The sequence below is a fragment of the Astatotilapia calliptera genome, chromosome 23 (genome assembly GCF_900246225.1).
Source record: "Astatotilapia calliptera chromosome 23, fAstCal1.2, whole genome shotgun sequence".
NCBI lineage: Eukaryota > Metazoa > Chordata > Actinopteri > Cichliformes > Cichlidae > Astatotilapia > Astatotilapia calliptera.
In genome coordinates this window covers 6,666,286-6,693,591 of record NC_039323.1, presented here as the reverse complement: position 1 = coordinate 6,693,591, position 27,306 = coordinate 6,666,286, and the positions used below count along the sequence as shown (strand labels likewise).

Below are 27,306 nucleotides of genomic sequence, written 5' to 3'. Positions count from 1 at the left end.
CTGGTGGGTCATTATGTCGTTCTCAACCACATGCACGTGCTTGGATGTGCACGTGCAGGGTACAGCCACACACGCGAATGTGTCTGTCTTTATCTCTAAATTTAAGGTCATCCTCTTCACATTACCTCTTGACTTGTCAACTTAAAGTCAAACTGACATTTGAATGCAGCTAAACTGTCCCGCATTCAAATGAAAGACAGTTTAGCTGCATTAGAGTCGCAGTTAGCATAAAGCATATAACTGCGATTATCGCCTAGCTTTCTTTTTCTGTGTTTTGCAGATTTACTAATCAGATTGCCAAAATTTCAGTATGTACCAAACAGTATATTAAAAGGACAAAAATATTTTTTCAGTGTTTTTATTGACTGCGTCACACTAAAGCCGTGACTGACCCACTGGCCTACCACATGCACAGATGTTAAAAACATGCTCCCCACACAGTAACCTGTATATCCTGAAATCAGGACTGAAGAAAAGTAATTTAACAGAGCCATCATGGCTCACTTAAGCACCCCTCCTCTCTCTCCAGCTGTCTCTCTTTCATCCCTTTCTTGAAGTGCTGTGGCTAAGGTCCAGTTTCATGGGCTTAAATTGAATCAGGAAAATCAACTTCGTCTTCATCCTCATCTTTAATGAGAAAGGTGGTGGGATTTCCAAGGTGCTGCTCAGCTCTGTTTTCTTTAAAAAGGTCTCACTGTTCTGGGAAGGAAGCCTAGAGATATGGATTAGCTAAAACCCAGAGGAAGGAAGAAATAGATATGCTAGACCACATCACAGTATGCACACAAACTCATATATTGTAGGAAAAAACCTAAAGGCCAAGATAGCAAGGTGTTATAGGAGCTCTTAGGAGGTTATCCCCTTGCAGCTCAGAATCAAACAAGAGCAGAGAGGAGAGGGAAGGAGGAAAATCTAAAACACATTTTTACCCTTTGCCTCGACATGTGGAACCTGTACTGGGACTGTTTTCTTTTCATCTGGCTGTGATGGGGCTAAGGGATTTCTACAGTGTCCCCTCTGCCCTCCTCTCCCAGGAGGGCTGTGCTGACCTAATTATCGACCAGGACAGCCACTTGCTGAGAACAACAGCGCCTTCGCAGCTTTATGCTAAGTCCCCATATCCTCTGCTAGCTAAAGTTCAGCACTATATCACCTTTATGCTAAATGGTCGTGCATCCTCTTTTGCTGTGAGTTGAACCCATGACCAGTCATACAAAGCTGGGACTTCCAGTAAGATTAAGGTCCTCACAAAATAGTGAAACTGCACTTTTAATTAACAGAAATATGTTGGCAAGAAAACTGGCTTCAGTGCTAGTGGGAGTGGTTCATTTCCTTATTGCTGCATCTGCAAATGTTGCTGGATGGCAACTGGTAATCAGCATATATGAAAAACAAACAAGCAGCAGCAGCAGCAGAAAAAAAAGAAAAGAAGTAACCCTGTAATTTTAACATACTTCATCTTAAACCACATGATAAATGGCATCTATCACTTGAAGGATCATGTTTGATGGATGGAGATGTAATGCCTCTCTGAAACTTAATCCGTTTCTAAGTGTGGTTCAGAACAAAGTGTGTGAAATGTAGTGAGGCAGATTAAGAATGAGTGGAAGTTGGCGAAATCAAGTAAAGCAGCTTCAGGTTTGAAAAAGAGGATGCGTGGGTGTGATAAAGACCACCGTCTTCTCAACCTCAACTCTGTCTGTCAACCGTCAGTGCTCACTCATGCACACAGACACATGAAATTTGTGCAATGAGGGCTTTCCTTTTCCCTCACAAGTTTCCCCCACAGCTGAGACACTGACGAGCATCACTCTGCCCACACACAGCGTGGGGTCCATGTCAGCGCTCTGCTTACATTTGTGATCTTCTGCTGGGTTTGTGTCTTCTTGGGATCCCCTGTGCACCACAAAGTGACATTTAAATAAAATGCGGTATCGTAAAAGGTTGATGGATTATGGTAAATTTTCTCTCATCAAAAACTCATCTGTCAGCAGCAGGTCAATTCTGAAAAAACGAAGAAAATGAGTCCTCTGATTTACTGTTACACCCAGTTACAGAGCATCTAAAGTGCAATTCTGGTTCACTGCAATTTGGTGAGATCTGGGTAAATTCCTGCAAAACAAAAAACAGACTCTTTGTGTTTAGTGCTCATGGGTAAAAACAAGTCTGCTAACATGCTACCTTAGGTGGCAAAACCAGCTTTACAGTTGGTATTAAAAAATATAAATAATTTCCTAACCACTTGTTGTCAGACTCACTCTAAAATCAATTGCTAAAGCCTTGTTCACGCAGGCCTGGTGTTTAGTGATCCCCAGAAACCATCCATTACTTGGAAAAATATGTATTCTGTGACCAGTTGGCAAATGGTTGCTGGAATTTCCTGGAAACTGGTCACAAAAGGTATACGGTGCTGCACCAAAAACCTCCTTGGGATTGCTTTGGTTGCCACGCTTGCCTATAGTTTGCATAGAAGTTACTGAATTGTCTGTAAACACCAAGTGAAAATGTGTGATGCAAACCAGAAACAGAGAACATTTGTCTTTAAAGAAAAAGTGACAACTTTTCAAAGGTGTTAGTTGCAGCTGTGAGGGGCAAAATTTACTTTGAAGACAAACTTTCTCAGTTTACAGTTTTCATCTTCCATGCAAATTATGGGCAACTGCAGCAATCTGCTAGAGACCAAAGCAAACATGAGGAAGTTTTTGTTGCATTACCCGCTTTACGATTTTCCCTAACAATCACAGGTTGCCATGATGTATAAAGTTAATATAATTTTTCACCATAGATATGTAATATTTACACAATGTCAAGCTTTAGGAAAAACTAATTATCTCATAGTTGCAAAAACAATCCAACCTGTCACTTAACTTAGTTTCATTTTTGCATAACCGAGAGTTTAAGTGCAGATTTTGTATTTGTTGTATTTGTGTCCTTGTGCGGTTATGAGTAGACGAGATGGGGGTCTCCTTATGGATTCCATAAAGATCAGGTAACCACAGCATTTCTCCACCTTTGCATTTAACTGACTCACAAACAGTGACACGCTCACCACAGTGTAGGCAAGAAAAACCACAAAGGAGGTGGGAGGTGAGAGCGATGCAGGGGGGTTTAAAACTAACCATAAACTAGCTGGGAATCCCTCTCAGGCTGCTCAGAAGAGGTGTGGTGAGTTAAAGGATACAGATGTACGCATAAATTAAACCTCAGTAGTTGAAGTTGCGCTGTAGAGATTCAGTGCTCTGCAGATGGTGCAGAGGTGGACAGAAAGGTCAAAGGTTTCTTCACATGTTTACACTTTTCTCATTTGTAAATTACACCAAAAAATCCCAGCTGAGAAACAGCTAGGTGTCGTGGAAACTTTCCCTTAATTTCAAGTAAACCAGCAGTCACAAATGTCCTGAGAAGCCTTAACTTGATGACTGTCTATATCAGTGTGTTGATACGTTCCTGATATTTAAAAATGCAAAAAGGGAAATTATGTGATGCAACTTCATAAACATCAAGAGAGATCAATTTCACCTGGAAAAGGATAAAAACAAACACTGCATAAACAAAGTGAGCTCAGTTTGCAGTTTCACAAGAAGGAGTCATACTGAAAATACAAACTTTTACTTCCAGTAAAAGTTAGTTCAGCTGACAAGCTTGGTGGCCCTGTGTTAAATGACCGGCCATTTTGACTGTTTGTCTTCTGGGAAAACAGCAGTCCTCCGTTACTGTATGTGTGGGCACAAACTTGTGACATTTACTTGAATAGAGCAGAAGCAAGTAGCCTAATTTGGAAATAACACACGCAGATGCGGTTGGCGTGTGGTAACTCAAAACACGTTGATGCTGGAGAAAAATGGATGCTGGTTTAAGAATATTTCAGTTATCTTCATATTACACATATTCCTGTGTGTTTTATGTAGGCATGCATCCTATGTAGTAGGTGTTGGGTGGCTTTTGCACATGGTTGGTGGTCCAATTATAAAAACACTGAATTCTGAAATTACTCTGCATGGCAGTTGCATGGTAGCTTTCATGCCCATGTTGTGTGAATGACAAAGATCCTCTAAGGTTAAAAGGCATTACCACATATTTTACTATATTGCACTATACTTTTCAGCATTTAATGCTTATGGTCCGCTCAAAAATCCAGAGTTGGGTGGAGGTGTTATATCATGTCTTACATCATGTTGAGTGGTAACAGTCAGGTTAGTGGTTTTGTATGTCTGATGTGGTGGTACCTCTGAAGTGCTAAAATGGGGTAAAATAAGTTAAAGACTGCGGGATTAATGTCATACTTCATAGGTCAGAGGCCTTGTTGCAGCAGTAGTGTGAGTGTTAATGTGTTTGGTTGGAAAGAGATGCAGACACGGGACTGGGTTGTCATTTGAAACCTAGCTTCTGAAAACAGAGCACTCTGGTGACATGTGAAACCTGAAGTGCTGATTGAATTTGGTCACATTCACGAAAGCATGCACTGACAAGAAAAGAAAGAAAGAAAGAGTTCGCAAACAAGCACACATCTTCTTCTCTCAAAAGCAGTCTGTGTTATTGCACAGCATGTGCATTTGAAGCAAACTTCCTCCAGATAAAGCTTGCACAGACGTCTGGGTTCCAATGGAAAATCCTGAAACCAGTACCACAGGCGTTCTTTCTGTGCAGCTCAAAAGCTCCTCCCATCTGCGCCCCACCTGATAGGTTTTCCTCTTCCTCTGCGTCCAGACGGACCACGCCAAAACCCAGACTGGAGTACAAACACAGGCAGGAGAGTAAAGGTTTGGCAGGTGTATAGAGAGACAGCAGGGTGAAGGGAAAGTTGGGCTGACTTGAATTGTACTTTCAGAGTTGGAGAGGGTGAGACAGGTAGGGTGAAAGGGAAAAGAAGGTGAGCGAGCGAGCGAGCGAGCGAGAGAGTGTAGTGACGAGAATGAAGTGGCTTGCTGTTATGGGTGTGATGGAAAGGAGAGAGAGGGAAACCCAGACACAAACATAAACACTGGCAAACACTTCAATGATTCCTCTTTCTAAACCTCACCCTTCACCTCTCTCGTCAGTTTCCAAGCATAAATAAATATGACATGGAAAAGCATCAGACAGCCTCCATACATCGCAAAGAAACACCAGCCTGTAAGTGAACAAGTAAAAGCAAAAAGCGTCATGGTAAATTTTGTTGTTTCCATTCAATAAAATGACCAATTGGATTAGACTCTCTGACTGTCACTGCTTCACTGCCATCCCATTAGATATCTGCTTGTTCTTCTTCATAGTCACAAACCTGAAATAGATGAGGAAAAACAGCAAGAAAGTCTTGCCTTTCTTTACCAAGAGTAACACACAAATGCTCTCACACTTAAGAAATATATACCCCAAAACAATATCTGAGGGTCATCATTCCATGATCGGACAGAGGAGACCATAAAGGCGTGTGACTGATCCAAAGAAAGCTGAAAAAAACAACAACTATTCCATCACCATACAAATGTGCATAGTCACACACTATTGAGTAGTAATGTTAAAACACAAGCTGCTTGGCTTTTTCCTTGAAAGGCATCATGTCACAGATTACTGCAGCTCCCTGGCCTGACTGGCAATGACATCATGCCTAGGCCTACTCCCAAAGATCCCTATGGCTGGCAAACGGCCAGTCCTACATCTGCGAGGAGCCCTACACATATTAACACACATGGACACGGATACCCACGGAGCAGCATAAACACCCCAATGTTAAGAATCAGCCAATCCATTGTTTCTCTGGGCAAGAGTATAGTAAAGATGCTCTGCTGGTTCCAGTCCCAGAAAACAACTGTATGCTCATTCAATAGTGAGACTCAACAGAGCAAAATGATTTGGGTCAATTATGTCGACTTTGATTTAGTGTTCATTTTTAATCAACATTTTCAAAGGCAGACAATAAAATTTAATCAGAACCCCATTAAATGACCAAATTGTGCAAATTCCAAAATGGAATATCTATATATATGTATATATATATATATATATATATATATATATATATAGATAGATAGATAGATAGATAGATAGATAGATAGATAGATAGATAGATAGATAGATAGATAGATCATCAAACGTTTCCACTATAAAGCCATGTGCATGCATGCAAAGGTTGACATTTGCGAACAGCCTCTTGTATAGAGATATGAATCATATGTTTACTACTCTAGTAGCTGCATGCTCATTTTTGACTTTTTCAAAAATCACTCAATTTGTAGCAGAAAGAGTGGAGCTAAAGACTCTTAATGAATCAATTAATGTGCATGGGTGGGGGTTGCTACACAGTGAAAGACAGTTTAACGTCTTGTTCAGCCACTTGACCTAGGATGTGAAAGTCTAGCAGTCCAGTCTTCTCCACGAGCTTCTTAAATAGCTTCTAAAAACACATTATTGGGATTTTAAAATGACAGGATGATGCAAGTATGTTTAATTATATATTTCTAGCTTCTTTTAAGTAGACTGTTCTACCCAGTAATTTAGTGTCCATGTGTTCTTCATTTTCATAAAAGAGGAGTGAAAGTTTATCAGATGCATAGAGCCTGATTCACACAACACAACGTGGCACAGACATAATAAACTGCTTGTGTGTGTGTGCATGTGTGTTTTATGCAGACATCTCTGTGTATGCCTTCTTGTTTACTGAGTGTGTGTGTGTTGGTGCTGGATCATACCGCTGGGGTCAATCTGGGCCAGCTGCTTGGAGCTGATGGAGTGAGCCACACACATGCTCAGCTGTGACCTTAAGGGAAACAAGAGGAAAGATGAGAACTGAGAGAAGGAAGAAGGAACAAGGGAAGAAAGGGGAAGGGAAAACACCTTAAACACTGAGACACATCAAACTATGAGTGAATATGAAGCCAAAAAAAAAATGTCTTTCAATGAATTTAAGGGCATTACCTACCTTTCTGTATGCAGCCTCCTTTGTCGGAGGCAGTCTGCCGTCACAGAACATAACTAACTCACAGGAAATTATGGTTGTAGTGTACGAAATGCAGTGTTTGTCTATACAAAGGTTGTTGGAAGTTGCTGTGAAATCAACTCCTACAGACCCCTTTACGCAGGTCTAAAGACTGGTCAGTGACCCCTTGATAATAACAGGTTGCCAAGGACTGCTTCCTCAATTTGCTGGCGAATGGTTGTGAAAGATTGCTTGCTGTTGCTAGGTGAATTTGGTTGCAGGTTGTGATTCCTTAGGACAACAGCAGGATGCTGTGGTTGCCCATAGCTCAAAAACTACTAAGAGCATTGGGACAAAAACTGGAAACTATTTGCTTTCATAGTAAAAATTCCACATTTGGAAGTGTGTTGGTGTCAGTGGTAAGGCACATGTTTTCCTTTGAAGGCAAATATACTGAATTTCTGAGATGCTTTGCACTTTTTCAAGATTTGGTGGTTAGCTAATGAGTACTCGCAAGTAAATTCACACCATGGGCGACCTTAGCATTCTGCTAGTCACCAACAATGTCTCAAGGGTTTTGGTGCAACAACCTCTCTGTGATCATTTTCATTCAGGAACAACCAGAAACCCCAGGCAGCCACACCCCAACTGGTTGGGAAGGTTGTCAGGAGGTCACTGACCAATCATTAGGTCTATGTGACTGAGGCTTTAGGCTATAAATACTCTGATGGGGGACACAGTTCATGACACACATCACTAAACTGTTCAAAAACCCAATGGGCAACAAACTTCCAGCCTTTGTATTATGTTTTTGTGTTAATCTTTGTAACCTTATCTGAGGAATGTGATTATTGTTAAATGTTTTACCGTCCTGCAGTAATAATATTCGCAATTATATCCTCATGTCCATTTTCATGCAACCAGTACATTTAAGAAGAACAGTTCTCCTTAACAATAATTGAGCCTGAATATTTTTGGCTGTCTATACAGAGCAAGTAGAAAGTAAAACTATGTAAAAGTCTATTTTTACACCAAGAGGACTGTGGTGTTCCAGCTTGTGAAGCCAGTAAAGGCCTCACACAGAGATAGACACCATTTCTCCACACACATACTGCTTCACCACCCACTGCATGGTGTTTGTTTAATATAGCATTTCAGTGTGAGAACACTATATCCCACTCCCATCTTTCCTGTATAAGGGCACAGCTAATACATTTGTAATTAGTCTGACACTACACATGCACACACACATGCACACTTAGTCCCTGCTGCCTCATGGCACAGTCCAGAGTTTATCCTAACTGAGAAATAGCATCTGCTTCATCTCTCTTTTCAGCCAACCACGCTGCTCACAGAAAATCACTAACACTCTCATTCTCTTGTACACAAACTCATCCGTGCTGACACTCGCAAACTCATGCACGTGCACAAGGTCGTTAAACAGGCATGGATGTTATTAGGGCTGGCACCAGTGCTGAAACCTTGTCTGTCTTGCTGTGATGCCGAGAAGTGCTGAAAGAACAGATTTAGACTTTTGTGTTCTTGGTGTAAGTAGGCCAACTCCTCGAAAGACAGATTCCTGCTTACCGTTGGCCTGGAGTTGTCACTGTGGTCGTAATAAATACTGGAAAAACAAAGTATCATTTGCTTAAAATCCTTGTATAGCCAAGTCAGCTGGGTATCTTGTTGCCAGAGAACGCAACGGGTCATTTTTCAAATAATACTGAGCCGTTGCTAAATTCAACTCATAAATCAAATGTGTGAAACATCAATGCGTCTGATATTCTTAACGGACATTAAGACGTGACCGCTGGCAGCAGATGTGTGCTATATTCGGCTGACTCTGGCATTTAACAGCAGCGAGACAAAAGTTTGTCTTAGCTTTAAAACCACGCTGCTGTAGGCTGTTAAATAAAAAAGAAATGATTGTCTTAATTTTTGTCCTGCTAGCTGCATGCTAACTTTTGCCTCACAAGACTGAAACATTAAAGTTATTTAAGGTCATAAATCACTCTTGTGATATTTTTTGGGACCAGAATCAGCTTTAAGTTTGAATTTAGCCAATAGTTTTGTCTTTAAACAATTACATGCAAAGCTAATGCCATTAGCACCATAGCTTTAGTTATGCCTTGTGAGCACCACTAAGTAGTAGCATAGCTGTAGGGCCTAATTTCAGGCTGTGTGAAGCAAAAAGGTCACTTAAAATCATGACAGGAAAAGTAAGCAAGCACTTTGTTGTGTATAGAAAAAAAAGCTTGCTAAAATTAAATCGTTTTCCAATAAATTACTGGTTTATTCCATTACTTACTTAGACTTAGGTCCTCCCGCACTGATCGGCGCATTGGACGACAAGAGAATGCCATCGAACTCAGTCCATCGCGGCGGTTACTGCTTCATCCCATGACAGTTCGACCAAGTGTAAATCTTTGAGGAACGTACTCCTCCACATTATTTTGGGTCTTCCTCGCTGTCTCTTTCCATTTCTCAGGTTCCACAGGACCGCAACGCGGGCGGGTCTCGGGTCCGGTAGCCGAAGGATATGACCGGCGAATCTGAACCGACGCTTGGTGACTTGGACGTGCTCTACTCCAGCACGGTTCAATTATATTCAGAGGTTATGTTGTTAGTGGGGGGATATTGAAGTAGTATTTAGTGTACTTTCTGGTTTCTCGTTAAGCTAAGCCTGAAGCTTAGTTAAGAAAACTGAAAATAAATGTACCACAATCAAGGTAAATGTGGCAACTGTAATAATCCAGTTAAAAATTTAAAAAACCCAAACTGTTTTCATGACTGATGCTTTTGCAACCACCCCTAATCATTATTTTAACAGTAAAATCTGTCTAGACTTTACTATTAAGCACAGCGTAATGAGAAAACATTTGGAACTACTTGTATAAAAATATTGGCTCAGAATTGTATTTTTAGTTTTGTTTTCACGTGTCTAAGCTCCTGCTTTTGGTCATCATTGTCTTGCATCCTACTCACGAAAAAAAAAAAAAAAGCAACACAGTCGGACACAAAGACCAACTGGACATCTATGTTTAGCGGAATAGAGAGCGAGCGGAAGAAAAACCTCACCAAAAAGCTGAAAGCAAATATCCTCTGAAGCATACAAAAGAAGAAGAATGATTTTGCATATAGAAGTGAGAAAACAGTCCATCTCAGAACAGAGAGGAACAGGAAATATATGTCAGGCTGGAGCCACTGCTCTTCCTTCCTTTTACAGAGCTTACCGTCTTTAGGAGATAAAGATAGATGGAGGGGGGGTAACCCTGTTCGATACAGAGAAACCCTGTTGGAAAGGGGAGATAACCCCGAGAGTTCTTGAGTTTCTACAGAAGACCACCGTCACGCTTGATAGAGTTTTCTCATACAAAGGACTCATCTGAAAACACCTGGGGAAAAGTGTGTCCTGGAAATTGCAACCATAAAAAATGCACAGCGTACCACAGATTTCTGCCGAACCTCAGAACTGAAACTGATTTCTGAGTGAAACACACCTCCAGCTGAGGTTTGCTAGTCTAACAAATCTTTAAAAACTCCTCATTGTGTATGTGCAACATCCAAAAGCTATAGAATCAAAACTGAAAGGACATTCCAGAAGCCTCACAATTACCAAGCTGTGCTTATGTTCTCTGACGAATCAGAAACAATCTAGGCTTACAGCTGACTAATCTACACTATTGCGCTCTAATGTCTCACCAATCCTGGGAAGACGATTAAGGGCTTGCTAGGAACCCCCCCCCCCCAGTCTCACAATGATAGACGTCACAAGCACAAGCAGAGCTAAGCTGCATGGCATTTCTAGGATAAAAATCCAAGTCCAAGTTAACACAAATTCCTGCTGGCAAGATGTTTAGTAAATCTATTTTTACAAGCACAGAAAGGCTGATCATTGTTTATATCACAGTGTTTAATCCCCGTTGCTTGAGGAGGCTTTCTTGTGGTTACAGCTCTCTAGCCAAAGGCATTGTCATTAAAATCCCATTTATACAGAACGTGTTGGAAACACTGCTGCAGATCTCTCTAATTTAAGCCACATCAATCAAAGAACATTTATTTTACAAGGTAGCTTGTTTTGTATGTAATCCAACATTGTTTAATTCCCTGAGGTGCAATTTGTTTCATTTTTAAATGATGCATACAACCCCAATATCATATAAAAAGCCTTTGCATGCTTCTGCTAGCTTTGCAGAAAATTGAAGTTCATTCTACGCTACACAGGATAAAATAAAAAGTACCTTTTTAAAATGGGGGACCTAGATGCCAAACAGTGTGGGAAATTTTGTGTATGCTTTACTAAAATTCTGACACTTAGAAACATTGGCTTAAATAGCTTTGTTCAACTCGGTTTCTTTAAGACCTTCAGTTTTAGGGGACCGCTACAATCAACATCACGATATGGATCATGTTCTGTGTTCTCTGATTTATTGCTAAAGCCTCCATTTGTTTATAATAATCCACCCATGTGATGTATTGAAGGCTGCTAAACCATTCAGTTCTGTGTCTTTTGGGCTAAATTGGGTAATTTGTTTTGTTTTAATAAAGAAGGTGTTTTTCTTGGGTCAGATTGTCAAGAAGCAAATTGCTTTGTAATCACATCACACATGGAAAGTTCAGATAATGGCGGACAGAGCATGGCGCTGCTTCTCGGCTGTATGCAAGTATTAGCACAGCTATGTTTTCATTGCAAAGGAAAACATGTCACTTCATTTGCCCCAGTTTAGCCAATAATCACAGCGACTGGCTGGAAGGAGGCAGGCGCCTTGAAGCGATCTGCAAGATGATCAGTAAGCAGTCTACGATCACGATTTTTTAAATTTTTTTTATTTTGAGTCACGTATCAACTGGTCTGCATCCAACACACACACACACACACACACACACACACACACACACACACACACACACACACACACACACACACACACACACACACACACACACACACACACACACACACACACACACACAGATAGAAGCAGGCTTTTGTTTATTGGGTTGTTCAAAGTAAAATTCCACTCAATTGTGCCATGCCGTAGAGTAAAAGGGTGCCAAAATAAAGACAGAATAAAATAAAAAGGGAACAAGTTGTGCCCATTATGTTGAACAATGCTCTATGAACTTGCACTCAAAGAGCAGCACAAACTGCAAAAGCAGTCCTCAGGAAAGAGGCAGGCAGCAAAAGGGGGCCTGTGTGACCATTCAAACAGGCAGCGTGTGGCTGAGGGCCTAGAACAGCCAGCAGTACATTTCCATAACAGGAAAGGTCAGTGTTGTGGCTCCAGGGGCTTTAGAGACGCTAACAAAATCCATTCTGGGAGCTTGCTGCTTTCCTGCTCTACAGTACCAGTTTACTGGACTCCGTTTACTGCTACAGTCTAATATTAAACACTGTAAAGTATATCACCATATATCATCAGTTATCTCTGGACTCAGATTTTCTATATTATATTTAGCACAAATTACTCTGTGGGGATTTTATCTTTTAACAATTGCATTCTAAAGTTGTTTTATCTTGAAAGTAAGAAGTGCCGTCTAGGAAAACTCAGATATCCAATTTATATCCGACATCGCATCCAGCAATATTTCCTAAAATGGAAACAAGAAACCATATTAAACAAATGTTCATATCGTTATCCAGTTTTACTGTAGTTTTTACAGCAGTAGCTATGAAGATTTTAAATGCAAAACACATGATTGTTATATTTTAAAGGAATCGTCTTTATGTATTTAGCAACATGTCTGAAAAATAATAAAGTACAATTCTGGATATGTATTACTTGTGTGCAGTGTGTGTGTAGTTTAAAGGGCTTTTTTAAATTTATTTTTAAAGATATTAACTTTGTGTAACTGGCAACCAATCTTAACATTTCTTCCACTACTGAAAAAAATAACACATGGTATATAACTGAGCTGAGCTAGAAGTACAGATTCACATACTCTACTTTAAAAAAAAAAAAATTTAACAATATGAGAAGCTCAAAATAGATTTTTATTGAAAGCTCAGCAGCATAACATCAGCAAACACTTGCTTGATTATTTCACCTGCCAAAATCATATCAGTTCACTCCTTCATTGAAATGTCACTGCAAATTTTTCACTTTAGAAAATCTGAACCATACAAAAAGTTCAGTTTTAAGCTGTCTTTTTACAAAAGGGGAAAAGAAAAAAACATTGTTGTTCAAGGCTAAAATAATGCTTGGTCATGTCTTTATTTTAGAAACCCCACGGAAAAAACAGCTTTAATTTTGTGGGCAGTTTGTGTAATAAAAACATGCTGTATTCATGTGTTGTGTGTGCAGCTACGTGCTTTGACGTACAGTGTTTGAAGTGGTGTTCCATGCAAAAAAACAGTGGAGGAAGTTGAAACAGCTTCTGGTCTTTCTCTTGGAACAGGCCTTGGGGCCTCAGGGGGCCCATAGGAATAAAACACTCTTCAGCACAGCCTCATATACCTCAACACCTGCAGCACACAAAAGCCCTCTGTGAGCGAAACAGTCACTCAAAAGTCAGAAATGCTTGTCTACGACAAGAAAACAAGGTATGTTGAGCATAATAAGTTAAAAGGTAGACTTGACTTTCTATTAAGCCAACAGGTTGACATAAAATGTATTAATATCATAGCTTTAGTGGAGTAAACTGAATTGATTAATAGCAACTATTTTCACATTTTTTCAGTTTTTTTTATTCTAAGTGATTTTTAAAAAAACGAAATTATAATTTGGCTTTCTCTTGTTTGATCAGATGTGTCATTACATGCCTCAAAAATCGCTGCACGCATACAAAACATTTAACTTATTATTATTTGAGCTTTACTCCAGAAATTAAACAAAATGCACAGAACCCATTCATTTTTTAGGTCCCGACAAGCCCCTTCTACAACCACCTCACAGTATTTTCCCATGGGGCTCCCGAACACTCAAGACTTAAATTGAAAAAATATTGACATTGGAGTGGCTAAAAAGACACAGTGTACCTAATAGATATAATTATCCAACATAATTATCTCCAATGATAACAACAGATAATACCGCTCTGTCTGAGTGCATGTTTGTTGTTGTGTCTGAAAGGATCCTCCCTGGAAAGATGGGCAGTGCCACCTCTGCACCAGCTGAACTCAGCCAGGTGTGGGTGTGGGAGAGTGAGACTGCAGCCTGTCAGGATCAGGCATAAGGCTGAGGTTTGAGGTCACCCACTGTGTGGGTGAATTCCCCCTTTTGGCATCAACAATATTTGGTCCTTGGAAACTGGAGCATTCACCTTGTAGGAGGTTAAGAAAGAAAAGCAATAAAGCAGTGGGTTTGTATGCATAATCCACTACACAGCAAGATTTTAATAACATTGAGTTGAAGCTCATTAATTTAAGAAATCGTTATGACAGATCTGGAGTCCAAAGAGTGATTTCTCTGTCTGGTCCCACAGACCTAGGCCCATTTACCTAATTAAAAAAACAAACCAGCCGTCTCTGCGGCTCTTGTGTTTACTGCTCTGTGATGGAGGGCATAAAATACAAGCAGCAGTAGAAATGCAAATAGAAGGCATGGTGACATAGAGCCAGATGAAAAGAGGCAAAGGACAAAGAAAGGAGAAATGAACTGATGAGAGAGGAGTCGGCTTTAAGTAAGGCTTTGAGGGAAAAAAACATTTATTTATTGGCTTTTGGTGCAGTGGGAATTGTTTGACATTTGTGTCTAATTATTTCTTACTGAAATGTGATCTCTGCTTGGTAAATATGAAGGCATTGCCAGCAGCTGGTTCAATTAGGATAGCATAATGACTGGAAATATAGGGAAATAGCTTATCTGGATATGCCAAAATGTAGAATAATCTCTAAAGTTCACCAGTTAACATGTAAGCCTTATTTGTTTAATATGTCCAAGAAAATATAAAAATGACTCATTAAATTACAAACACTGGTCTTTTCTGATTTTAGTGTTTGTGCTGTTCTAACTGTGAATATGGTTACACCTGTATTTGTTCTTTTTTGTTGGATTCTTTATTGTGCAACAGCTAATTTTCCAAAAGTTAATTTGTCAGAATTTTATACTTTCTGAATTGTAATTTTTATGTGTTAGCGTACCTTGATTTGAGGTTAGAAAGAAGACAAAAGGTACTGCGGTGAGGCTGGAGAAGAAGAGGAGAAACAGAACAACCCACGGATTGTGGGGACTGAAAGAAGATGAGAGTGAAGGACAGTGAAGTCATAACAGTGTAGCGGGTGGAGGATGAAGGAGGAATGTGAGATGTGCTGTGTGATGAGGTGGAGGCAGAGGGAGGAAGGATGGGGAGATGATGCAGCAGTACGTACAGCAACTAAATGCTGCAGAGGAGATCATCTGAACATATCTTAGTTCCAGTAAGAGGCCCACAGCATCGCCTGATGACTCACCTGCGGTAACACTGCATCACCCAGAGTATGAGATCATCAGTTTAATCTCACCCAGATACAGATCAGCACAAAGCAGAAACAGATTAAAAACATTATTGTTTTATCATCCTTATCTGTTTGGAGAGTATCAGCACTAAAATGTAACATTATCTTTGCTTAACACAACCTGCATTATACTTTATTCTTGATCAATAACTGATGTTGGCATCATCTTCATCTTAATTTACATTACAATATTACACAGGTCAAAGTCATCCACAATCCTAGTGCTGGTTCCAAGCCAGGATAAATGAGTATAGTTGTGTCACAAAGTGCATTTGGCATAAAGTCTTTGCCAAATAAAACATGCAGATCATCAAGAAGTAGATTTTCATATTGAATTGGCCTGGGATAACACCACCGATGATGTCAACAAGGAGGGTGCTGGTGGAAACTGTGCTACTGCTGGGTGATGACAGAGGTGTGTTCTGAGGCAGCAAAAACAAAGGACAGGTTGCATTGTAAGGCCACAGAGGTTTGTGGATGTAGTGAGTGTGAATGTTTGGATTGTTGGTGTGACAGGATAAAAAAGATGCAAGATGAGGAAGGGATGGTGGCGGATGACTCGCAGTAGCGTCTCTTGACAGGAACAGCCAAAAGAAAAGGAAGAAGAAGAAGAGGAAGTAGATGCTGCATAGATCAGATAGAAGGTTGGATGATCTGAATATCTGAGCATTTACTGCCGTTTCTTTCAGTTTTTGAAAAACTTCAAACTAATTACCAGTAAATGATTAATGTCTTTCATGGTCCTGGATCTCTGACCCAGCGTTTTCAGTTTGTTGAGTTTGCTGAGTTTATTTCTAGTTTCTGGCTTTGGTTATTCATCTGTTTCTACCTATTTCCTGTATGAAGCACACGTCTTAGCCTGCGTCTCATTGTGTGTGTGACTTCCTGTTTTATTTTGATAGTCTTCTGTTTACTGTGTATTATGTTCGGTTTTGCTTCCCCTGTCTCTTCAGTCAGATTAGTGTCAGCTGTGCTCCACCTGTGGCCTGTTCGCTCGTTATCCTCTTTGTGTACATATTGTCTGCATTTCTCTCATGGGACAGTCCTCCCTAGCAGTCTGTGGTCACTGGTGTGGCAAAGGTGTGAGTTTCGTTATTCATGTTGTTTTGTGTTTCATTTTACTTTAATTAAACCAGCTTGTGTTTCTCAGTCCAGCATTTGGGTCCCGCCTCTGCCCGTCACACAGCCTTGTGTATAAATGTTGTTCAGCCTCCAAGTAAGCATACTTCTGAGGAGATCACCCTTAAAAGGAAGAAAGAGAGCAAAAGATTGATACTTTGCGGTTCCACTTGCTTTGATCTGCTCCATCTTGTTGGTCAAGACAGGCTACACGAGTGACAACAGTGAAATAAACAGAATCAGAAGTCTAATAGTTTTTAATACCGTCTTATACTACAAACTGCATTTAAGGCAATCATGTGAATTATTCATCTGTCTAATCTGGGTTTCTGCTGATCTGTAAGGGTTAGAGCACAGCACAAAGCACACAGAGTACTTAAGCTGCTGCCCAAACGACACTTCAGTGCTGTGGGACGAGCATTGGGTTACATAGGAGAGCAAAAGCTCACTCGCTTCAATTATGCTACAGAGGAAGAGAGATGGAGAGAGATGAATCAAGGTGGGGGCAGTGGCAAGGGAAAGCAAATGCAAAACAGAAAAACTCTCTAGTTATCTGTCTGATTATTTATTGCCACAACAGAGCTGTTTATTATTATTATTATTGCCGTGATGATGGCCTACGTTAGATCATAACAGAACTGTGTTTCTTAGTGATGCTCTGAAACAGGCGTGGGCGCTGTGAAACCAGATTGGTTACGTGTATTTCAGTAAAGTTGTAAGAATATTTATTTCTCCTACATTTACCTGGAACCGCTGATTATTTTTTTCACGATTCTCCTTCCTTTACAGACATCTGATGGAGATGAGAGACACCAGCTACAGCACTTCCTTTTAAAAACAAAGAAATTCAGCCTCGTCCTGTTTCTGGCGCTACTGGCACGCAAAGCGACCAGCAAACCACCCGGAACTAAAGCAAGCAGATTCCCATCAGGGATGTATAAACTAGTGCCAGGGCATCCTCCAGGGCACATAAACCAGTATGTGCGCATGGAAAGTATTTAACGTCTTTTCATGGCGAGCGCGTTTTTCAGTGCCTGCACGCAGTGAGACGGGCCATAAAGTCCATCAACGAACTATGCGGCTATGGTTGAAATGTGTTTATTTAGTTACCCAGAATGCACAGTGCTTTAAATGCTGATCAACTGTGGTGTGAGCAACACTTGGGGCAGAATATGTTGCATGTTACTTTCCAAAAAGCAGAAGTTATCTTCTAAACCTCTTTCAGACCCCTATTACTAATGACTTCTCAGCACTGTCCTTCATATGAAGTGTGGCATGATAAGGCAACTGCATTTTAAGTTATCCATCAAATCTATATTTTGAAAAACCTTTTACTACTTTTCACTCAAAGCATTTATGTCAGGACCCTTGCTATTTTTTATAGAAGCTGAAATCGAGACTTCTTTGAGATAAAGTGTTGAAAGAAAAAAAACAAACATTATAAGGGTTTATTTTGAAACTTTTAATGCTACCTGCTTCATTCCCAATTAATTAAAATTTCTCATGGCTTGCATTACATCTGCTCATATCTAATGAATATGGAACTTCAATAAGCATTATATTGATTAAGAAACTTATAGATCTAAAACAGCTCTGTCAATTCAGTTCAATAGTGATTTTCTAATTTAAATATAAAACTGAAAAACATGAGTGAGAAGGGAAAAACAATCTTCAACCGCAAAACATTTTACAAATGAAAGAAACTGGATTGATCAAACAATCTTGATCACACCCACATATAGCCACTAACTGGTTAGTCATTCACCACCGTGGCCTCAGCTTACGGACCAACATGTGGTATCTTATTATCAAGAACATATTTAGGTTTGGCAGTGAACTTCCACTTAGAGAGTGTATAATTAAGATTTAGAGTACTGTTATTCTGAGAAAGGCAACTGATCAAATCCCCCTGACTTTCTAAACGATAAGCATGCTGAACTGTAAATGCCATTCTGGCTGTTTTGTTGTGTAAAATTGTGCGCTTGAGTGTGACTGAGTGGGTGTGAGCCAGCTGGCCCAAAAGTCCAGCAGCAGCAGAAGAAATAAAAAGAGAATTACCCCAGTTTAGACTGTGATCCGTCACACTCCACTCTTCCAGCACCTCTGAAACTGTCAGCACTTAAGCAATAATAGACATCTGTGGGCCATCATCTTCTTTTTTTCTACTGCCATGGTTGACTGAAGAATACACTTTTTTTTTATTCTGATGTTATATATTTAAATATTTTGTATTTTAAAAAATGATCATGATCATCATGATCATTTACAGCACTGCTGTTAAAAACTGTAGTCTGTGTTAACAACTTGTTTTGACTTCTGGGAATTGCTCTCAAGCAGCAGGCTGCATTTCCAGTCAGTCAGGTGACCAGCTCTCGTCAGGGATCTCCCCACGGTCACCTGACATGTGCCCATTCATTTGCTCACGAGCTTTCTCCTCTCTCTCACCTCCCTTTCTTCTTTCACTTTTGACTGCAGCTGCCCCCCTGGTTTAACAGTGGCACCCCCAGCTACCCTCTTCCTCCCATCAAATTTCCCTTCCACATTTCTAATGGGCTAAAATCCCCCCTGTCCTCCTGCTGTTTCATCGCTTTGCCTTTTCCTCTACAGGGACTTAATTCGCCCTCTGTTCGTGCCCGCTCTTTGAATTATTCAGTGAGCTGCTGCTGCTCGCCACAAAGAGCCATCTCTAACACACTGACACAGAAGTGGGGTAAAAGCAGGTACAGTGACAGTATGATGGCAGAGTGTGAGGGAAGTGGTGGGAGGGTGATAGACTGATGGCAGCAGGTGGTCTGGCTGGGAGCTTCCCAGGAAACCCCACACTTATCTTCCTCATCCTCCACCACCACCTCAGCTCGGGCAGCCCAAATCACATAACCCTGGTTTATAACTAGCTGTCATGGTAGGCGAACTAGAAATAGATGGCATACTTGACAGCAAGCCTGATCTGATACAGAAAGCAGCAGGGTGCGTGCTGCGGGGAGGATCGTGTGTCCTGGGCGGCCATCATGACAAAGCAAATCTGCCCACAGCCTCGTGCAGAACTGAACGTCAGCCTGAAGTGGAAACGCCACTCATTTCTTTTAAGTTGTTAGCATGTGGGCCAGGACAAGCCTATTGAGCAGAGGAAAACAGAATCCAGCCATTCACATCATGACCTTCTGATAACTGCTATCAATGTTTTTGGACTTCTCACTGTAGTTTGTTGAATATTTAATAACTTTAATTGTGTGGCTTAATCTTTGTTTTAATATAAATATTTAAACTTTTGTAATATCTTGCTGAGACTTTGATAAGAATATTCATAACTTACTGATAGCTGAAAATATCATAAAGGTTAATATGAAGCATGTTATTACTTATTAGCAATTATAGGTTAGCAATAAGATTAAAAAAAACTGGGATAAACAGACACTCCTGCTCTTTCCAATCTTAGCATTATGCAAACTTACATATACTGGTTTAAACTCCCTAAGACAAACAGGAAAAGAAAGCAAATCATGCTTTCATTCTTTTAAATTCAAAGCCCATGGCCATGTGCCGATGATGCCATCTGCCCTCTTGTTAGCACCATCAAATAGCAGCTAAACACAGCAGCCAATATTGCTGCTGACATGACACAACCTTATGAAAAACTCTTTAATGCTTGAGTACCTCTGTTGCTCGAAACCACTGAATCATCTGAATGTCGCTGATGAAGACGCTTCACCCCTTTATTGGAGGCATGAAATGACTTACTTCAGTAAATCAAAAGGAGCAAAAGTGACACAAGATAATCAAGTTAATAAAATATATAAATCTAGACAGATCTGTATGTGTGAGGCTTAGCTAGTTCACAGACCATATTGGAAACTTGTATTTTTTATTCTTCTTCTTTTTATTGTATTTATTTTCGCTCATAGCTCATCTCAAACTGAGTTGAGGGCACTTTAAAAGATTTGCTGCATTGTCAGTTATAGGGATTGAGGCTGACATGATTGCACACAGCAGCAACCAACTGAAAATAAGCTGTTTTCAGTTGGGCAGCTTCCTGTAAACTGTTTTCTGCTGAAGGTTTGATTCCTAAACCAGAAAATGTGCTCCTAGTAAATTCCTTTAAGTGTTTCCGCGAAAGGCTTCAGTGTCCATGAGGACTCTCAGTTATGTCATACCTTTTAGCAATTTAAACTTGTTTGTCCAGTTTCTGAGTTTGCGAGTGAGCTCTAATTTTCAAACACAGCACAGCGTACATACAATTATTCACACAACATACAGTAATATACATACTATTCCCTTGTGTCTCACTTTATGTGGTATTCTCTGTTTGAGGGAAAACCCTGATTGTAAGTCCCATGCAAATACTGAGGGGAAAGGGTGGAAGAAAGCCCCCCCGGTACGTGAGGCACATGCTTCACTGAACACTGAGGCACACCAAAGCACACTGGTGCTGCTGTGGGAGGTGTTGCAATGTCAGGAACTAGAGGCTGAGGAACTCCTGACCTTTCCTATCATCTGTACTTTCTGTCAATCTGACATCTATGCATCACTGAGTGTCATTGTGAAATGTGGGAGGGCTGGGAGAATGAAAACCGATTTTTAAAAAACAACAGAAAACAGAGTATGAACAATGCTTTCAGGAAGCACAGCACACACAACAGATTAGTTTTGCATGTTAATGTATGTGTTTCTGACTGAAAGTGAAACAGAAATGAAAACAGAAGAAAAGGCAAACAAAAAAGAAAGTAATAGGTGAGATCAGTCAGAGGAAAAAGAGTGTAGGGTGAAAAATGTGAAATGAATATGACCAAGTGGCAAACATATGAGCAAGATTTACTTTTTTAATATAAATGACTCCAGGTGGCACAGACATACAGCCCTACAGAGTGATATTATAGGATGAGGTGATGTTTGGGGGAGATAGCGTGTATGGTAATACCCCTGACGGGACTATTTCTGGACTGTCTGTAAAAGCCTGTGTGTGAATTCATGTGTGTATATGAGTGTCTCTGTATGTGAATACGAGTGATTCAGTGTGTGTGTATGTGTGATGTAGACCATGCAGAGTCAGTCAGTCTGTCGTGGGGCTGTGGGGGATTCCTGTTTAGTCCTCCAGTGAATTTCTGGGGGCTCACTGCAGGGAACAGGCGGGGCTGCTCGAGGGTGGGGGGGGGACTATCAGTTACTCTTGATGATGTGTCCAGTTTCTGTTGTTTATAGTTCCTGTCTCCTTGCTTCACTTCTTTTCTCTGCTCGCATCTCTTTTTCAACCACTCGAGTTAAGGAACAACACAGAAACCACACAGCGCCCTCAGCAAACGCATATATTCTTCATATTCTGCTTTTCATCGTTTTTAACCACTTTGCCTCGTCACAAACAGCGTCACTGAGTGCGCAAAAAACAAAACTCAGCTAGTATCTAAAGTGATGCATCTTCTGTAAATACAGTATTTTTATTTTGACACTTTCATATGGCTGAATGGATGTCCTAGTTTGTTTATGCCAACTTGTCTTAAAAGGAAAACTCACTTTCAGTCAATGCCTCTTACACAACTAGATCTGTATCAAGATAAACTGTCCACTGAATGCTAGTGAGTTTTTATGATACCCATGAGAACAGCAGTAAAAAGAAGCAACAGGAATGTTGTGGAAGGCTTGAAGTTTGAATCACCCTGAACACAAGATATAGTTTTGGATTCACGGCTAAGTTGTAGCTTTCACTTGGTGGCCAGTGCTCCACTGGAAGTGTGGGTATCCACTAACAACAGGACTTTTGGTTTAATCCCATCGCCTTGCATGGTGGACTTTGCGTCCTAATGGCGGAATGAGGGAGAATGTGTGAGCAAATTATCATATATCACAATGACACATTGGACACTTGTTATGACGGGACACCAAAATTGGTTTTGTACGAGGCAGTGAACATGTTTTGAAGGTTGTTAAATCGGACATTTTAACATGGAAGTCACTTTTGGAGTTGTTCTTAACAACCCAAGTTATGGGTCAGCCAGTGCATAAGAATTTAATCATTTTTATTGATTGAAAGTCTTTCTTATAGTATGTACTCAGCCTGAGAAAGGACAAAATATTCTAACAGACTCTTCTGCATTACAAATCATGTGGTAAACAGGTTCCTATCACACCACTTTTAACTTCTGCTTTTTTTCAGCGGCATCCTTAACTCTATAAGTTTTTTCCTGTACGCAAACAGCTTTTTTATTTTTTATTTTTTCATCTCTGTGCTTTATCTCCTCTGCAGATGGTTTGACCTCCAGTCACACCCTAACCCTTGCTTCATCGATCTCTGGTCTTCCTCTTTCAGAATTCTGAAATCTCAGATGTACGTGTTACGCGTCTGCAGTCTTCACAACCTCGAAGGACCGCGGTGAGGTCAGAGGTGAAGCGTCCCTTTCTGCTCTTCAAAACGTGACACTCAAGAGAAGCGGCAACTTAGATCCGGATGAGTGACTGTGCATGTGTGTGCATGCGTGTTCATCTGTGTAATATGATACTGAGTAAACAAAGTGCAGCGTGTTCTGGGGAGAAATTGTTTATTTAAATTAGAGGCTGACTGGTCTGTGAACATGCGTGTGAACTACAGGCTTGTGTACATGAGTGTAGTTACATATGTGCGATATTGTGAAGAAAATGAGTAGATGAATACACCGCTGAATAGTTGACAATTTGACGAAAGGGTGTCATTTCTCTGTGGAAAACCCAACTTCCTTACATTTGCCTTCCTGCGATGTGTGGCGTGTTTCTCCCAGCCTGTCAGTTTGATACACACGTACGCGTGGAGTAACATAAGTGGGACACATAGACACACACGCACACAAAGAAGCCCAGCTGTCAATCAGCATTCAGTAAGAGGCATGAAACAGACACGCTATTCTGTCCCTTGGCACAGGTCCCTAAACTGTGGCCTAGCTGCTGTAGAGAGAGCACTGTGTGTCACACGCTACAGATACAGCCTAGTCTCTGTCATGCACAAATAACCTCTCCCTCGTTCTTTCTGTCTCTCACTCTTGCTCTTTCTTCCTGACACAAACCCAGCATTCATCTGCATACATACATCTGTGTACATGTATGTATAAAGAACATTTTTCATAGCGAAACAAAAAAAAAAAAGAAGAAGAAATCTGTCAGAGAGCTGGCTCAGAAAATCCCCTTCATTGAACATGTTCACCCCAAACAGACAGCATGTGTGTCTGTGTGTGCAGACACAATACACGTGCAACAATTGTGACTGTTGGCACAGCACCCCCACACACCTGATTCTCAAACCTTCTGTTTGCAAGAGGCAACCAATCAAAAGAGAGTGTGGTAGGTGGGCTAAAATGGCTTGTTTCACACAGAAAATGAGATCTCTAGCTACACCAAGTGTAATTATGATCATTTTCAACTGTGTCTCATGCATAGCTACTCTAGTATAGTCAGAGACTAAACAAATGCAGCTGGGATTGAGCATAAGAGGTGCACTTACATTACTATTGTGGAATATTAACCGTTTTTATCAAAGCTTGGTGACAGGGTGGTGCAGTGGTTAGCATCAGAGGCTTCAAAGCTGCTGGCAGACTGAGGCCTTTCATTTTTATTGGTCCTCTCTGGGTACGCTGGCTTCTTTCCTCAGTGCAAAGACCTGCATTGTTAGACTGGTTGGCGATTTTAAATTGGCAATAATTGTGGATGTGACTGGGAATCATTACTTTTTGTCTCTCTACCTTAGGCCTAGAATGGATTCTCAAACTGTCCAGCATGTACCCCATCTCGCACTCACTGCCAGTGAAGCTAAGCTACAGCCGCTCCCATCTTCAAGCGAAGATAGAGGTGGTTGTAGCTCAGGAGGTGGAGCAAAACATGGGTGAATGAGGCAAGCTGTATAACGAGCTTTGAGTGCTCAGGTAAAGTAGAGAAATGCTTTATAAGAACCAGTGCATTTACCATTTACCAGTTCCCCCACAACCATAAACTAGATAACATTTCAAGAAAATGCCAAATACTATCTTGGCAGTAAATGATGTGATACAGTCTACAGCCTAGCTTTCAATATTACTAAAATAGAAGCTATGCACCAAAATTGAACAAAAATATGTGCACAAGACATGTGGTGACATACTTCTGGCAGCATACAGAAGCTTCAGGCTTCCCCTAACCCTAACCCCCACATGTACTGTTTTACTTACTATGCTCCAGTTCCTTGATTCACTTGGTGTATGAAATTTGCATCAGTTGATGTCATACTTGTTGTATTTCTGGAGCAGTGGCACTCTGGCAGCAGGCACAGTGGCTCCTTTAGACATTACCTCACATTCAAAATCACACATGTATCCTTACTAACTGACAAACAGACACATGTGTTGTATGGGCGCAAAAGCAAACTGTAGAAAACAGTAGAAAGAAACAAGTTGAGGCTTTAAGTCTTAACCTAAGGTGATGTGAGGGCCCATCTCCTTATTCTGGAGAAAACTGAAGTTTGTCCGACGAGCAGGGCGAGGCCTGGGATTAAAAGAAGTGGAAAAGGAGCGCACATGAAGACTCAGGAAAACTCCAGAATAGTTGATTTAGACTTTATTAACACTACAGCGTGCTGACATTTCAAATTAATTAATGTATTAAAAACTGCACAAACCATCACAATGATCACATTTTATTAGCAGGTGTATCCCTTTGAAATGATTACATTTGCCCGTCCACCACCTCCCAATGAAAAGAACTCCCAGTGCTTATTAATCTAACAGTCATTTTTTCATTTCTCACATGGAGGGAAACTACAGCGGCCTGGCTGGCACTGACCTTCAAGTAAAGTCTTCCAACTCACACAGAAGCCATAATGAGACTTTTCCTTCCAGAGGCTTTTCTGCAGTCGCTCCCCAAACGACCGCAGGAAATGGAATCTTCTGAAAGGATCAAAACAAGTCAAGAGTTGCGAATAGTTTGAGTTTCCGATAAAGACAATGCGCCAGATTCCAGCGCCTTCAGGGACATAGACATATCACAATGAATCCTCTGTGTTTCTAAAATGGAACACGCCCACTTGCGCGCGCACACACACACACACACACACACACACACACACACACACACACACACACACACACACACACACACACACACACACCCGCACATGCACACAGAATATATATATAGTCTTAGGAACCACTCAAATACACACACAAAACACACATAGTGTTTATTAATAACTGGGAGATCCTGGGAAACAGTGAAGTATTGCAGTGAGGTTTTTTTTGTGGAGTCTTTTTCATACCTGTTAGTCAGGGCTTAGTGTGGTGCATGTCTCTGCATATCCTGAACTCTAGGTTTAAGTGTGTGTGTGTGTGTGTGTGTGTGTGTGTGTGTGTGTGTGTGTGTGTGTGTGTGTGTGTGTGTATGTGTAGTCCTCTAGGCTTCTAATTTTAACAGTGCTCTGCCTTTGTTTGGGGCAAGAAGGTAATTGAGAAATTCTGTTTCTGCCTGTATGTAGGTGTGGTTAGTGTGTGCCCAGGGTCAGGCAGCCCATTAGCAAGACCTCCTCTCCTCTGATTGCCTCCTTTCAGCAGCCAGTTTGACAGCTCTGTAATCTACAGTTACTCAGTGGGTTCATCATTGTAGGTCTGTTTGTGCATGGGTGTACACGAGTGTGTGCATGTGCATATGCGCAGAGTATGTGTGTGATGGCTGGTTGCTTGGACAAGTCACAGATTAACCACTATTTTTCCTTCTGCTTATCCTTGTTGGTCATAAATATGTGTATAAACTCACACTGAGATAAAAAAAGAAAAAAGAAAAAAGAAAAAAGAAAAAAGAAAGACAAATTCATGACACACAATTCATGACAGTTAAATGCATGTTGTGTTAAACTGTGACATAATGTGTTTTAAAGACTGTGGGAATCAGAAATTTAGCAAATAGAAATTACTTACCTGTAGAAGTTACTGGCAAAAGCCACTATAGGAGCAAAAATGGAAAACATGATGATATCCAGCTGTAAAAATCCAAAGCTGTCGCCAAGTCAAATTGAAAATGTCTTACTTCATGCGGTTAAGTACACAGGTTTTCATCATATATGACAGTTTATGTATTTAATCTCCAAAACGGCACAAATATGGAAAGATCTTTTAATGGGTGTTGATTTGCCACCCATTAAAAAAGTAGAGAACATCTGACATGTATGATACTGCAAAGAACTCCCTAGCTGCTATAGGTGAAGTGAGTAATGCTCACCAATTCAGAAAATGCATTTGCTTTTAAAACATCAGGTTAAGAAGCTGCACGTATTTTGGAACTCGCCATTCTTTTGTGAGTTAGGCTTCCTCAGTATCCTCAATAACTTGATGACGCTGCAGCGTATGTGTATGGTCATTGTGCTTTATTCAACTATTTTATTTTATGTTATTGTATACTTCATTAATTTAAAAGCCTCACTGAAAATAAAAATATAATTTTCGAGAATGACCTGGCCAAGAGGGGAAGAGAAATAACAGTTATAATACAAACAAACATAATGTACTGATTATACGTACCTAAAGATTAAGAAAATAGTTACAAACTAATTTCAGTGCAGCAATCACAAAAGTAGTCTTTTTTTGATACATTTGCACCAAGTTATGCTGTTTCACATTTTTGCTAGCAAATACATTCAGATAGCATCTAGGAAGAAATGATGAGAAGATGTTAAATTTCCAGATATCTTCCCATTTGTCCCATCCAGTCACCTGCAAAGTTTGGTCTGGAAACAGGAATTACACCTCAGAATGAATTAGTATTCTGGGATCATTTAAATGTCTCCCTGATTGTATTCCTTGATGGGTAATAATAACATCCAAGCACTGTGCATGGTGACTGCAAATGCATGCATTATATTAAATTTACTCACATTAAC

General features: G+C 40.5%; 1 long non-coding RNA gene across 1 annotated transcript; it reads right to left on the bottom strand.

Annotated features, from left to right (window-relative positions):
* Nucleotides 1-14,321: 14,321 nt before the first annotated feature.
* On the bottom strand, nucleotides 14,322-25,396 carry LOC113016929 (uncharacterized). The gene is made up of 3 exons (XR_003271331.1): nucleotides 25,221-25,396; nucleotides 24,611-24,923; nucleotides 14,322-16,574 (listed from the first exon to the last, which is right to left on the bottom strand). It is a non-coding gene; the product is annotated as an uncharacterized LOC113016929 (long non-coding RNA).
* Nucleotides 25,397-27,306: the final 1,910 nt, after the last annotated feature.